General features: G+C 62.7%; 1 long non-coding RNA gene and 6 other non-coding genes across 7 annotated transcripts in view; 6 read left to right on the top strand and 1 right to left on the bottom strand.

The window, feature by feature from the left end:
- The window catches only part of LOC142830750 (uncharacterized), a 113,089-nt gene that overhangs the window by 56,529 nt on the left and 42,972 nt on the right, over nt 1-13,588 (bottom strand). The gene's annotated exons all lie outside the window — the stretch shown is intronic.
- Nucleotides 651-722, top strand: TRNAP-CGG (transfer RNA proline (anticodon CGG)). The gene has a single exon. It is a non-coding gene; the product is annotated as a tRNA-Pro (tRNA).
- Nucleotides 3,020-3,091, top strand: TRNAP-CGG (transfer RNA proline (anticodon CGG)). The gene has a single exon. It is a non-coding gene; the product is annotated as a tRNA-Pro (tRNA).
- TRNAP-CGG (transfer RNA proline (anticodon CGG)) lies at nt 5,389-5,460 on the top strand. Its single transcript has one exon. It is a non-coding gene; the product is annotated as a tRNA-Pro (tRNA).
- On the top strand, nt 7,758-7,829 carry TRNAP-CGG (transfer RNA proline (anticodon CGG)). Its single transcript has one exon. It is a non-coding gene; the product is annotated as a tRNA-Pro (tRNA).
- On the top strand, nt 10,127-10,198 carry TRNAP-CGG (transfer RNA proline (anticodon CGG)). The gene has a single exon. It is a non-coding gene; the product is annotated as a tRNA-Pro (tRNA).
- On the top strand, nt 12,496-12,567 carry TRNAP-CGG (transfer RNA proline (anticodon CGG)). Its single transcript has one exon. It is a non-coding gene; the product is annotated as a tRNA-Pro (tRNA).

The raw sequence follows: 13,588 nt of genomic DNA, 5'->3' as shown, positions 1-13,588 counted from the left end.
CTGGGAGTGGGATAGACCCAGCATGGAGGCGACCTAGGAAAGATGAAGGGAGGAGCTGCCCTTCTGAAGCTTGTGCTTCCTGCACGCTTGTCTTTCTGCCAAACCTGTGAGACCTGGCGCGGGGTGGGTGGCTGCACTGGGCCAGCTTGTTGGTCTAGGGGCGCAATTCTCGCTTCCGGTGCAAGAGCTCCTGGGTTTGACTCCCGGACAAGCCCTGCTCCTGATTCCCCTGGGGCTGCTGCTGCATTTAGCGTTTGGGCGAGCTAATCCTCCTCTTGCAGGGAGCAGCTGGCGCTGTGGGGAGCAAGCAGGGGGGCCAAAGGCAGCCTGTTCTTGTAGAGGCGTGATTCTTGCTTCGCCTGGGAGCTGTCCCGGACAGTGCCTGGCCAAAGAGCTCCTTTGGTGCCGTTCCTTTGTTTATTTTCCTGACTTTAGCCTGCCTTACCCTCCCGCAGCCTGTGGCCCGAGAGTCACATTAGGCAGTCAATTTGGAGTTTGCTCTGGGAGTGGGATAGACCCAGCATGGAGGCGACCTGGGAAACATGGAGGGAGGAGCCGTCCTTCTGAAGCTAGTGCTTCCTGCGCGCTTGTCATTCTGCCAAACCTGTGAGACCTGGCGTGGGCTGGGTGAGGGGGAGGTGCACCCAGCCGGCTTGTTGGTCTAAGGGCATGATTCTCGCTTCGGGTGTGAGAGGTCCCGGGTTCGACTCCCGGACAAGCCCTGCTCCTGATTCCTCTGCGGCCGTGTTTAGCGTTCGGGCGAGTTAATCCTCCTCTTGCCGCATTGTCTTGCTCATGGCTGCAGGATCCCTCCGCGAGGCAGGCCTGGGGAAGGTACTCGGTCGGACCCAGGCCGCATGCCGGCGTTAGACCCTCTCTGACTTCTCCTCTGCGGCCCTTCCCTCCCTCTCGGAGCCTGGAGCTGCCCTCTTGGTGATTCAGCCTTCCGCCTAGCTCGCTCTGCGTTGCCCGCCCCCACGCTTCCCGGTGCTCAGGCCTTCCATTCTCTCTCGCTACCCCAGCGACGCAGCCGGTCTTCCCGCCTGGACCGTGCCACGCCCCGGGAGGTTGGATGGGGGATCCGGGCCCGCCCTCTTGTGACGTCGTTGGAGTGGACTAGGACCGCTGTCGCAACCGCCGGGAGTAATTTGGGCCACATTTGGCAGGACATAGGCTAAGCCAATGGGCTGAGACAAGTCGTAGGCTTCGCTGATTCTCTTTGTACCGCTTGTACGCGTGGATCGTCATTCGTATTGGAAGCTATGAACGTCAGGCGTGTGGTCTATACCTCGAAACCTCCTTTTCGACCATCAGGACAGTGGCAGTCCCTCCACGTGGTGGAGGTGAGAAACGGGGCCGCGGTGCTTCCTCCCTTTGGTCTCCACTCCAGCCCCTCCCCTCTGGAGCATCTCTGCTAGGAACGGAAGCTTGGAAGGACGGATGACCCGTGCAACGAGCGGCTGTCTTCCAGAGACGTGAGTCAAACCAGCACATTAGTCCGCGTCTGCTACAAGCCTGCCCCGAGAACTTTGTATTCGTTGCTCGCGTCCGAATCCTTTCAGGATTTTAACTCTGGTCCTCTTCTTTGTTTGTTTCTTTTCTTTCGATCTTTCTCTTTGCGGAGAAAGGCCGGCACAATGAGTTTACGGTGACTTTGCTTGTGAGGCTCCACGGCCAGGTGGCAGCAAGGGCGTGGCTTGTTGGTCTAGCAGCATGATTCTTGCTTTGGGAGCAAGAGGTCCCGGGTGCGAATCCCGGACAAGCCCTCCGTCCAGGCTCGGTTCCGTGGCCTTGCTCTTTTCTTCCCAACGGGTCTGCCGTGCGGCAGCTTCCTTAGTGTGGGAATTCAAGGCCGGCTCGAGGTGGCTTGCAGAGGGCAAGCAGGCAGCTACCGCCTCCCCCAGTGGCAGGAGGAGACTCTCAGGCCCGTGGCGCGGGGGCGGAGCGGGCGCCAGCCTGGAGCTGGGCCAGCGGTGCGGAGCAGGTCTGAGGCGGCAGTGCGGGGAGCGGCTGGCCCTGTGGACCCATAGGACCGAATGGGTTGACCTGGTGGCCGGAAATCTTTCCGGCCGCTGTGAGCCCCCCAACTTTGGAACGGAGCGCTGGGGCTCAGGCACCCCGTCACGAGCCACGGGGGACGGCTTAATGGTCCAGGAGTGGCGCAGGTCCAGTGGGCACCCCAGAGAAGAGGAGAGGCCCAAGGGTCGGCCTCCAGACGAGGCTGAGCTGGGGAGGTGCCCGGAGGCGATCTGCCCAGCGGGCAGAGGCAGGCGCTTCCACGCCCCAGGCGGCGGCGGAGCCGCCGGCTCAGCTTGAAAACTGCAGCCGGGGCTCCGGACGCACGCCACCGATCCGGACGGCTGTCGGGGGCGGGCATCCCGCCCCACGTTGCCGGCGGAGCAGCCAGCTCAGGCCGGAGGGAGAACTCTTGCCGCTTTCTTTCAGTTGTCTTCTAGCCGGTCCTCCCCTGCTTGCGGCAGGCTCCAAGTGTCCCTTCCCTCCCTGGCGGGCGAGGAGGCAGGCCCTGGATTCTACCTCCCAGTAGCCCAGGGCACCGACGCAGCCTGTTACTTAGGGTATTGTGGCGATGTAGGATGGCCACTGAGAAGCCGGGACCCTTCCCTTGGCTGACGGCTCGCTGGGTCTTGGGCCAAAAGTTCTGAGGCCCGAGGGCAAGCAGCGGGGCCAAAGGCAGCCCGTTCTCGTAGAGGCGTGATTCTCCCTTCGCCTGGGAGCCGTCCCGGACAGTGCCCGGCCAAAGAGCTCCTTTGGCGCCGTTCCTTTGTTTATTTTCCTGACTTTAGCCTGCCTTACCCTCCCGCAGCCTGTGGCCCGAGAGTCACGTTAGGCAGTCAATTTGGAGTTTGCTCTGGGAGTGGGATAGACCCAGCATGGAGGCGACCTGGGAAAGATGGAGGGAGGAGCCGTCCTTCTGAAGCTTGTGCTTCCCGCGCGCTTGTCTTTCTGCCAAACCTGTGAGACCTGGCGTGGGCTGGGTGAGGGGGAGCTGCACCGAGCCGGCTTGTTGGTCTAGGGGCATGATTCTCGCTTCGGGTGCGAGAGGTCCCGGGTTCGACTCCCGGACAAGCCCTGCTCCTGATTCCTCTGCGGCCGCGTTTAGCGTTCGGGCGAGCTAATCCTCCTCTTGCCGCGTTGTCTTGCTCACGGCTGCAGGATCCCTCTGCGGGGCAGGCCTGGGGAAGGTACTCGGTCGGACCCAGGCCGCATGCCGGCGTTAGACCCTCTCTGACTTCTCCTCTGCGGCCCTTCCCTCCCTCTCGGAGCCTGGAGCTGCCCTCTTGGTGATTCAGCCTTCCGCCTAGCTCGCTCTGCGTTGCCCGCCCCCACGCTTCCCGGTGCTCAGGCCTTCCATTCTCTCTCGCTACCCCAGCGACGCAGCCGGTCTTCCCGCCTGGACCGTGCCACGCCCCGGGAGGTTGGATGGGGGATCCGGGCCCGCCCTCTTGTGACGTCGTTGGAGTGGACTAGGACCGCTGTCGCAACCGCCGGGAGTAATTTGGGCCACCTTTGGCAGGACATAGGCTAAGCCAATGGGCTGAGACAAGTCGTAGGCTTCGCTGATTCTCTTTGCACCGCTTGTACGCGTGGATCGTCATTCGTATTGGAAGCTATGAACGTCAGGCGTGTGGTCTATACCTCCAAACCTCCTTTTCGACCGTCAGAACAGTGGCAGTCCCTCCACGTGGTGGAGGTGAGAAACGGGGCCGCGGTGCTTCCTCCCTTTGGTCTCCACTCCAGCCCCTCCCCTCTGGAGCATCTCTGCTAGGAACGGAAGCTTGGAAGGACGGATGACCCGTGCAACGAGCGGCTGTCTTCCAGAGACGTGAGTCAAACCAGCACATTAGTCCGCGTCTGCTACAAGCCTGCCCCGAGAACTTTGTATTCGTTGCTCGCGTCCGAATCCTTTCAGGATTTTAACTCTGGTCCTCTTCTTTGTTTGTTTCTTTTCTTTCGATCTTTCTCTTTGCGGAGAAAGGCCGGCACAATGAGTTTACGGTGACTTTGCTTGTGAGGCTCCACGGCCAGGTGGCAGCAAGGGCGTGGCTTGTTGGTCTAGCAGCATGATTCTTGCTTTGGGAGCAAGAGGTCCCGGGTGCGAATCCCGGACAAGCCCTCCGTCCAGGCTCGGTTCCGTGGCCTTGCTCTTTTCTTCCCAACGGGTCTGCCGTGCGGCAGCTTCCTTAGTGTGGGAATTCAAGGCCGGCTCGAGGTGGCTTGCAGAGGGCAAGCAGGCAGCTACCGCCTCCCCCAGTGGCAGGAGGAGACTCTCAGGCCCGTGGCGCGGGGGCGGAGCGGGCGCCAGCCTGGAGCTGGGCCAGCGGTGCGGAGCAGGTCTGAGGCGGCAGTGCGGGGAGCGGCTGGCCCTGTGGACCCATAGGACCGAATGGGTTGACCTGGTGGCCGGAAATCTTTCCGGCCGCTGTGAGCCCCCCAACTTTGGAACGGAGCGCTGGGGCTCAGGCACCCCGTCACGAGCCACGGGGGACGGCTTAATGGTCCAGGAGTGGCGCAGGTCCAGTGGGCACCCCAGAGAAGAGGAGAGGCCCAAGGGTCGGCCTCCAGACGAGGCTGAGCTGGGGAGGTGCCCGGAGGCGATCTGCCCAGCGGGCAGAGGCAGGCGCTTCCACGCCCCAGGCGGCGGCGGAGCCGCCGGCTCAGCTTGAAAACTGCAGCCGGGGCTCCGGACGCACGCCACCGATCCGGACGGCTGTCGGGGGCGGGCATCCCGCCCCACGTTGCCGGCGGAGCAGCCAGCTCAGGCCGGAGGGAGAACTCTTGCCGCTTTCTTTCAGTTGTCTTCTAGCCGGTCCTCCCCTGCTTGCGGCAGGCTCCAAGTGTCCCTTCCCTCCCTGGCGGGCGAGGAGGCAGGCCCTGGATTCTACCTCCCAGTAGCCCAGGGCACCGACGCAGCCTGTTACTTAGGGTATTGTGGCGATGTAGGATGGCCACTGAGAAGCCGGGACCCTTCCCTTGGCTGACGGCTCGCTGGGTCTTGGGCCAAAAGTTCTGAGGCCCGAGGGCAAGCAGCGGGGCCAAAGGCAGCCCGTTCTCGTAGAGGCGTGATTCTCCCTTCGCCTGGGAGCCGTCCCGGACAGTGCCCGGCCAAAGAGCTCCTTTGGCGCCGTTCCTTTGTTTATTTTCCTGACTTTAGCCTGCCTTACCCTCCCGCAGCCTGTGGCCCGAGAGTCACGTTAGGCAGTCAATTTGGAGTTTGCTCTGGGAGTGGGATAGACCCAGCATGGAGGCGACCTGGGAAAGATGGAGGGAGGAGCCGTCCTTCTGAAGCTTGTGCTTCCCGCGCGCTTGTCTTTCTGCCAAACCTGTGAGACCTGGCGTGGGCTGGGTGAGGGGGAGCTGCACCGAGCCGGCTTGTTGGTCTAGGGGCATGATTCTCGCTTCGGGTGCGAGAGGTCCCGGGTTCGACTCCCGGACAAGCCCTGCTCCTGATTCCTCTGCGGCCGCGTTTAGCGTTCGGGCGAGCTAATCCTCCTCTTGCCGCGTTGTCTTGCTCACGGCTGCAGGATCCCTCTGCGGGGCAGGCCTGGGGAAGGTACTCGGTCGGACCCAGGCCGCATGCCGGCGTTAGACCCTCTCTGACTTCTCCTCTGCGGCCCTTCCCTCCCTCTCGGAGCCTGGAGCTGCCCTCTTGGTGATTCAGCCTTCCGCCTAGCTCGCTCTGCGTTGCCCGCCCCCACGCTTCCCGGTGCTCAGGCCTTCCATTCTCTCTCGCTACCCCAGCGACGCAGCCGGTCTTCCCGCCTGGACCGTGCCACGCCCCGGGAGGTTGGATGGGGGATCCGGGCCCGCCCTCTTGTGACGTCGTTGGAGTGGACTAGGACCGCTGTCGCAACCGCCGGGAGTAATTTGGGCCACCTTTGGCAGGACATAGGCTAAGCCAATGGGCTGAGACAAGTCGTAGGCTTCGCTGATTCTCTTTGCACCGCTTGTACGCGTGGATCGTCATTCGTATTGGAAGCTATGAACGTCAGGCGTGTGGTCTATACCTCCAAACCTCCTTTTCGACCGTCAGAACAGTGGCAGTCCCTCCACGTGGTGGAGGTGAGAAACGGGGCCGCGGTGCTTCCTCCCTTTGGTCTCCACTCCAGCCCCTCCCCTCTGGAGCATCTCTGCTAGGAACGGAAGCTTGGAAGGACGGATGACCCGTGCAACGAGCGGCTGTCTTCCAGAGACGTGAGTCAAACCAGCACATTAGTCCGCGTCTGCTACAAGCCTGCCCCGAGAACTTTGTATTCGTTGCTCGCGTCCGAATCCTTTCAGGATTTTAACTCTGGTCCTCTTCTTTGTTTGTTTGTTTTCTTTCGATCTTTCTCTTTGCGGAGAAAGGCCGGCACAATGAGTTTACGGTGACTTTGCTTGTGAGGCTCCACGGCCAGGTGGCAGCAAGGGCGTGGCTTGTTGGTCTAGCAGCATGATTCTTGCTTTGGGAGCAAGAGGTCCCGGGTGCGAATCCCGGACAAGCCCTCCGTCCAGGCTCGGTTCTGTGGCCTTGCTCTTTTCTTCCCAACGGGTCTGCCGTGCGGCAGCTTCCTTAGTGTGGGAATTCAAGGCCGGCTCGAGGCGGCTTGCAGAGGGCAAGCAGGCAGCTACCGCCTCCCCCAGTGGCAGGAGGAGACTCTCAGGCCCGAGGCGCGGGGGCGGAGCGGGCGCCAGCCTGGAGCTGGGCCAGCGGTGCGGAGCAGGTCTGAGGCGGCAGTGCGGGGAGCGGCTGGCCCTGTGGACCCATAGGACCGAATGGGTTGACCTGGTGGCCGGAAATCTTTCCGGCCGCCGTGAGCCCCCCAACTTTGGAACGGAGCGCTGGGGCTCAGGCACCCCGTCACGAGCCACGGGGGACGGCTTAATGGTCCAGGAGTGGCGCAGGTCCAGTGGGCACCCCAGAGAAGAGGAGAGGCCCAAGGGTCGGCCTCCAGACGAGGCTGAGCTGGGGAGGTGCCCGGAGGCGATCTGCCCAGCGGGCAGAGGCAGGCGCTTCCACGCCCCAGGCGGCGGCGGAGCCGCCGGCTCAGCTTGAAAACTGCAGCCGGGGCTCCGGACGCACGCCACCGATCCGGGCGGCTGTCGGGGGCGGGCATCCCGCCCCACGTTGCCGGCGGAGCAGCCAGCTCAGGCCGGAGGGAGAACTCTTGCCGCTTTCTTTCAGTTGTCTTCTAGCCGGTCCTCCCCTGCTTGCGGCAGGCTCCAAGTGTCCCTTCCCTCCCTGGCGGGCGAGGAGGCAGGCCCTGGATTCTACCTCCCAGTAGCCCAGGGCACCGACGCAGCCTGTTACTTAGGGTATTGTGGCGATGTAGGATGGCCACTGAGAAGCCGGGACCCTTCCCTTGGCTGACGGCTCGCTGGGTCTTGGGCCAAAAGTTCTGAGGCCCGAGGGCAAGCAGCGGGGCCAAAGGCAGCCCGTTCTCGTAGAGGCGTGATTCTCCCTTCGCCTGGGAGCCGTCCCGGACAGTGCCCGGCCAAAGAGCTCCTTTGGCGCCGTTCCTTTGTTTATTTTCCTGACTTTAGCCTGCCTTACCCTCCCGCAGCCTGTGGCCCGAGAGTCACGTTAGGCAGTCAATTTGGAGTTTGCTCTGGGAGTGGGATAGACCCAGCATGGAGGCGACCTGGGAAAGATGGAGGGAGGAGCCGTCCTTCTGAAGCTTGTGCTTCCCGCGCGCTTGTCTTTCTGCCAAACCTGTGAGACCTGGCGTGGGCTGGGTGAGGGGGAGCTGCACCGAGCCGGCTTGTTGGTCTAGGGGCATGATTCTCGCTTCGGGTGCGAGAGGTCCCGGGTTCGACTCCCGGACAAGCCCTGCTCCTGATTCCTCTGCGGCCGCGTTTAGCGTTCGGGCGAGCTAATCCTCCTCTTGCCGCGTTGTCTTGCTCACGGCTGCAGGATCCCTCTGCGGGGCAGGCCTGGGGAAGGTACTCGGTCGGACCCAGGCCGCATGCCGGCGTTAGACCCTCTCTGACTTCTCCTCTGCGGCCCTTCCCTCCCTCTCGGAGCCTGGAGCTGCCCTCTTGGTGATTCAGCCTTCCGCCTAGCTCGCTCTGCGTTGCCCGCCCCCACGCTTCCCGGTGCTCAGGCCTTCCATTCTCTCTCGCTACCCCAGCGACGCAGCCGGTCTTCCCGCCTGGACCGTGCCACGCCCCGGGAGGTTGGATGGGGGATCCGGGCCCGCCCTCTTGTGACGTCGTTGGAGTGGACTAGGACCGCTGTCGCAACCGCCGGGAGTAATTTGGGCCACCTTTGGCAGGACATAGGCTAAGCCAATGGGCTGAGACAAGTCGTAGGCTTCGCTGATTCTCTTTGCACCGCTTGTACGCGTGGATCGTCATTCGTATTGGAAGCTATGAACGTCAGGCGTGTGGTCTATACCTCCAAACCTCCTTTTCGACCGTCAGAACAGTGGCAGTCCCTCCACGTGGTGGAGGTGAGAAACGGGGCCGCGGTGCTTCCTCCCTTTGGTCTCCACTCCAGCCCCTCCCCTCTGGAGCATCTCTGCTAGGAACGGAAGCTTGGAAGGACGGATGACCCGTGCAACGAGCGGCTGTCTTCCAGAGACGTGAGTCAAACCAGCACATTAGTCCGCGTCTGCTACAAGCCTGCCCCGAGAACTTTGTATTCGTTGCTCGCGTCCGAATCCTTTCAGGATTTTAACTCTGGTCCTCTTCTTTGTTTGTTTCTTTTCTTTCGATCTTTCTCTTTGCGGAGAAAGGCCGGCACAATGAGTTTACGGTGACTTTGCTTGTGAGGCTCCACGGCCAGGTGGCAGCAAGGGCGTGGCTTGTTGGTCTAGCAGCATGATTCTTGCTTTGGGAGCAAGAGGTCCCGGGTGCGAATCCCGGACAAGCCCTCCGTCCAGGCTCGGTTCTGTGGCCTTGCTCTTTTCTTCCCAACGGGTCTGCCGTGCGGCAGCTTCCTTAGTGTGGGAATTCAAGGCCGGCTCGAGGCGGCTTGCAGAGGGCAAGCAGGCAGCTACCGCCTCCCCCAGTGGCAGGAGGAGACTCTCAGGCCCGAGGCGCGGGGGCGGAGCGGGCGCCAGCCTGGAGCTGGGCCAGCGGTGCGGAGCAGGTCTGAGGCGGCAGTGCGGGGAGCGGCTGGCCCTGTGGACCCATAGGACCGAATGGGTTGACCTGGTGGCCGGAAATCTTTCCGGCCGCCGTGAGCCCCCCAACTTTGGAACGGAGCGCTGGGGCTCAGGCACCCCGTCACGAGCCACGGGGGACGGCTTAATGGTCCAGGAGTGGCGCAGGTCCAGTGGGCACCCCAGAGAAGAGGAGAGGCCCAAGGGTCGGCCTCCAGACGAGGCTGAGCTGGGGAGGTGCCCGGAGGCGATCTGCCCAGCGGGCAGAGGCAGGCGCTTCCACGCCCCAGGCGGCGGCGGAGCCGCCGGCTCAGCTTGAAAACTGCAGCCGGGGCTCCGGACGCACGCCACCGATCCGGGCGGCTGTCGGGGGCGGGCATCCCGCCCCACGTTGCCGGCGGAGCAGCCAGCTCAGGCCGGAGGGAGAACTCTTGCCGCTTTCTTTCAGTTGTCTTCTAGCCGGTCCTCCCCTGCTTGCGGCAGGCTCCAAGTGTCCCTTCCCTCCCTGGCGGGCGAGGAGGCAGGCCCTGGATTCTACCTCCCAGTAGCCCAGGGCACCGACGCAGCCTGTTACTTAGGGTATTGTGGCGATGTAGGATGGCCACTGAGAAGCCGGGACCCTTCCCTTGGCTGACGGCTCGCTGGGTCTTGGGCCAAAAGTTCTGAGGCCCGAGGGCAAGCAGCGGGGCCAAAGGCAGCCCGTTCTCGTAGAGGCGTGATTCTCCCTTCGCCTGGGAGCCGTCCCGGACAGTGCCCGGCCAAAGAGCTCCTTTGGCGCCGTTCCTTTGTTTATTTTCCTGACTTTAGCCTGCCTTACCCTCCCGCAGCCTGTGGCCCGAGAGTCACGTTAGGCAGTCAATTTGGAGTTTGCTCTGGGAGTGGGATAGACCCAGCATGGAGGCGACCTGGGAAAGATGGAGGGAGGAGCCGTCCTTCTGAAGCTTGTGCTTCCCGCGCGCTGGTCTTTCTGCCAAACCTGTGAGACCTGGCGTGGGCTGGGTGAGGGGGAGCTGCACCGAGCCGGCTTGTTGGTCTAGGGGCATGATTCTCGCTTCGGGTGCGAGAGGTCCCGGGTTCGACTCCCGGACAAGCCCTGCTCCTGATTCCTCTGCGGCCGCGTTTAGCGTTCGGGCGAGCTAATCCTCCTCTTGCCGCGTTGTCTTGCTCACGGCTGCAGGATCCCTCCGCGGGGCAGGCCTGGGGAAGGTACTCGGTCGGACCCAGGCCGCATGCCGGCGTTAGACCCTCTCTGACTTCTCCTCTGCGGCCCTTCCCTCCCTCTCGGAGCCTGGAGCTGCCCTCTTGGTGATTCAGCCTTCCGCCTAGCTCGCTCTGCGTTGCCGGCCCCCACGCTTCCCGGTGCTCAGGCCTTCCATTCTCTCTCGCTACCCCAGCGACGCAGCCGGTCTTCCCGCCTGGACCGTGCCACGCCCCGGGAGGTTGGATGGGGGATCCGGGCCCGCCCTCTTGTGACGTCGTTGGAGTGGACTAGGACCGCTGTCGCAACCGCCGGGAGTAATTTGGGCCACATTTGGCAGGACATAGGCTAAGCCAATGGGCTGAGACAAGTCGTAGGCTTCGCTGATTCTCTTTGCACCGCTTGTACGCGTGGATCGTCATTCGTATTGGAAGCTATGAACGTCAGGCGTGTGGTCTATACCTCCAAACCTCCTTTTCGACCGTCAGAACAGTGGCAGTCCCTCCACGTGGTGGAGGTGAGAAACGGGGCCGCGGTGCTTCCTCCCTTTGGTCTCCACTCCAGCCCCTCCCCTCTGGAGCATCTCTGCTAGGAACGGAAGCTTGGAAGGACGGATGACCCGTGCAACGAGCGGCTGTCTTCCAGAGACGTGAGTCAAACCAGCACATTAGTCCGCGTCTGCTACAAGCCTGCCCCGAGAACTTTGTATTCGTTGCTCGCGTCCGAATCCTTTCAGGATTTTAACTCTGGTCCTCTTCTTTGTTTGTTTCTTTTCTTTCGATCTTTCTCTTTGCGGAGAAAGGCCGGCACAATGAGTTTACGGTGACTTTGCTTGTGAGGCTCCACGGCCAGGTGGCAGCAAGGGCGTGGCTTGTTGGTCTAGCAGCATGATTCTTGCTTTGGGAGCAAGAGGTCCCGGGTGCGAATCCCGGACAAGCCCTCCGTCCAGGCTCGGTTCCTTGGCCTTGCTCTTTTCTTCCCAACGGGTCTGCCGTGCGGCAGCTTCCTTAGTGTGGGAATTCAAGGCCGGCTCGAGGCGGCTTGCAGAGGGCAAGCAGGCAGCTACCGCCTCCCCCAGTGGCAGGAGGAGACTCTCAGGCCCGTGGCGCGGGGGCGGAGCGGGCGCCAGCCTGGAGCTGGGCCAGCGGTGCGGAGCAGGTCTGAGGCGGCAGTGCGGGGAGCGGCTGGCCCTGTGGACCCATAGGACCGAATGGGTTGACCTGGTGGCCGGAAATCTTTCCGGCCGCCGTGAGCCCCCCAACTTTGGAACGGAGCGCTGGGGCTCAGGCACCCCGTCACGAGCCACGGGGGACGGCTTAATGGTCCAGGAGTGGCGCAGGTCCAGTGGGCACCCCAGAGAAGAGGAGAGGCCCAAGGGTCGGCCTCCAGACGAGGCTGAGCTGGGGAGGTGCCCGGAGGCGATCTGCCCAGCGGGCAGAGGCAGGCGCTTCCACGCCCCAGGCGGCGGCGGAGCCGCCGGCTCAGCTTGAAAACTGCAGCCGGGGCTCCGGACGCACGCCACCGATCCGGGCGGCTGTCGGGGGCGGGCATCCCGCCCCACGTTGCCGGCGGAGCAGCCAGCTCAGGCCGGAGGGAGAACTCTTGCCGCTTTCTTTCAGTTGTCTTCTAGCCGGTCCTCCCCTGCTTGCGGCAGGCTCCAAGTGTCCCTTCCCTCCCTGGCGGGCGAGGAGGCAGGCCCTGGATTCTACCTCCCAGTAGCCCAGGGCACCGACGCAGCCTGTTACTTAGGGTATTGTGGCGATGTAGGATGGCCACTGAGAAGCCGGGACCCTTCCCTTGGCTGACGGCTCGCTGGGTCTTGGGCCAAAAGTTCTGAGGCCCGAGGGCAAGCAGCGGGGCCAAAGGCAGCCCGTTCTCGTAGAGGCGTGATTCTCCCTTCGCCTGGGAGCCGTCCCGGACAGTGCCTGGCCAAAGAGCTCCTTTGGCGCCGTTCCTTTGTTTATTTTCCTGACTTTAGCCTGCCTTACCCTCCCGCAGCCTGTGGCCCGAGAGTCACGTTAGGCAGTCAATTTGGAGTTTGCTCTGGGAGTGGGATAGACCCAGCATGGAGGCGACCTGGGAAAGATGGAGGGAGGAGCCGTCCTTCTGAAGCTTGTGCTTCCCGCACGCTGGTCTTTCTGCCAAACCTGTGAGACCTGGCGTGGGCTGGGTGAGGGGGAGCTGCACCGAGCCGGCTTGTTGGTCTAGGGGCATGATTCTCGCTTCGGGTGCGAGAGGTCCCGGGTTCGACTCCCGGACAAGCCCTGCTCCTGATTCCTCTGCGGCCGCGTTTAGCGTTCGGGCGAGCTAATCCTCCTCTTGCCGCGTTGTCTTGCTCACGGCTGCAGGATCCCTCCGCGGGGCAGGCCTGGGGAAGGTACTCGGTCGGACCCAGGCCGCATGCCGGCGTTAGACCCTCTCTGACTTCTCCTCTGCGGCCCTTCCCTCCCTCTCGGAGCCTGGAGCTGCCCTCTTGGTGATTCAGCCTTCCGCCTAGCTCGCTCTGCGTTGCCGGCCCCCACGCTTCCCGGTGCTCAGGCCTTCCATTCTCTCTCGCTACCCCAGCGACGCAGCCGGTCTTCCCGCCTGGACCGTGCCACGCCCCGGGAGGTTGGATGGGGGATCCGGGCCCGCCCTCTTGTGACGTCGTTGGAGTGGACTAGGACCGCTGTCGCAACCGCCGGGAGTAATTTGGGCCACCTTTGGCAGGACATAGGCTAAGCCAATGGGCTGAGACAAGTCGTAGGCTTCGCTGATTCTCTTTGCACCGCTTGTACGCGTGGATCGTCATTCGTATTGGAAGCTATGAACGTCAGGCGTGTGGTCTATACCTCCAAACCTCCTTTTCGACCGTCAGAACAGTGGCAGTCCCTCCACGTGGTGGAGGTGAGAAACGGGGCCGCGGTGCTTCCTCCCTTTGGTCTCCACTCCAGCCCCTCCCCTCTGGAGCATCTCTGCTAGGAACGGAAGCTTGGAAGGACGGATGACCCGTGCAACGAGCGGCTGTCTTCCAGAGACGTGAGTCAAACCAGCACATTAGTCCGCGTCTGCTACAAGCCTGCCCCGAGAACTTTGTATTCGTTGCTCGCGTCCGAATCCTTTCAGGATTTTAACTCTGGTCCTCTTCTTTGTTTGTTTCTTTTCTTTCGATCTTTCTCTTTGCGGAGAAAGGCCGGCACAATGAGTTTACGGTGACTTTGCTTGTGAGGCTCCACGGCCAGGTGGCAGCAAGGGCGTGGCTTGTTGGTCTAGCAGCATGATTCTTGCTTTGGGAGCAAGAGGTCCC

Source organism: Pelodiscus sinensis, chromosome 10, assembly GCF_049634645.1.
Source record: "Pelodiscus sinensis isolate JC-2024 chromosome 10, ASM4963464v1, whole genome shotgun sequence".
In the NCBI taxonomy this organism is placed as follows: domain Eukaryota; kingdom Metazoa; phylum Chordata; order Testudines; family Trionychidae; genus Pelodiscus; species Pelodiscus sinensis.
The sequence above is the reverse complement of the archived record's forward strand: the minus strand, read 5'-3'. Positions and strand labels throughout refer to the sequence as shown.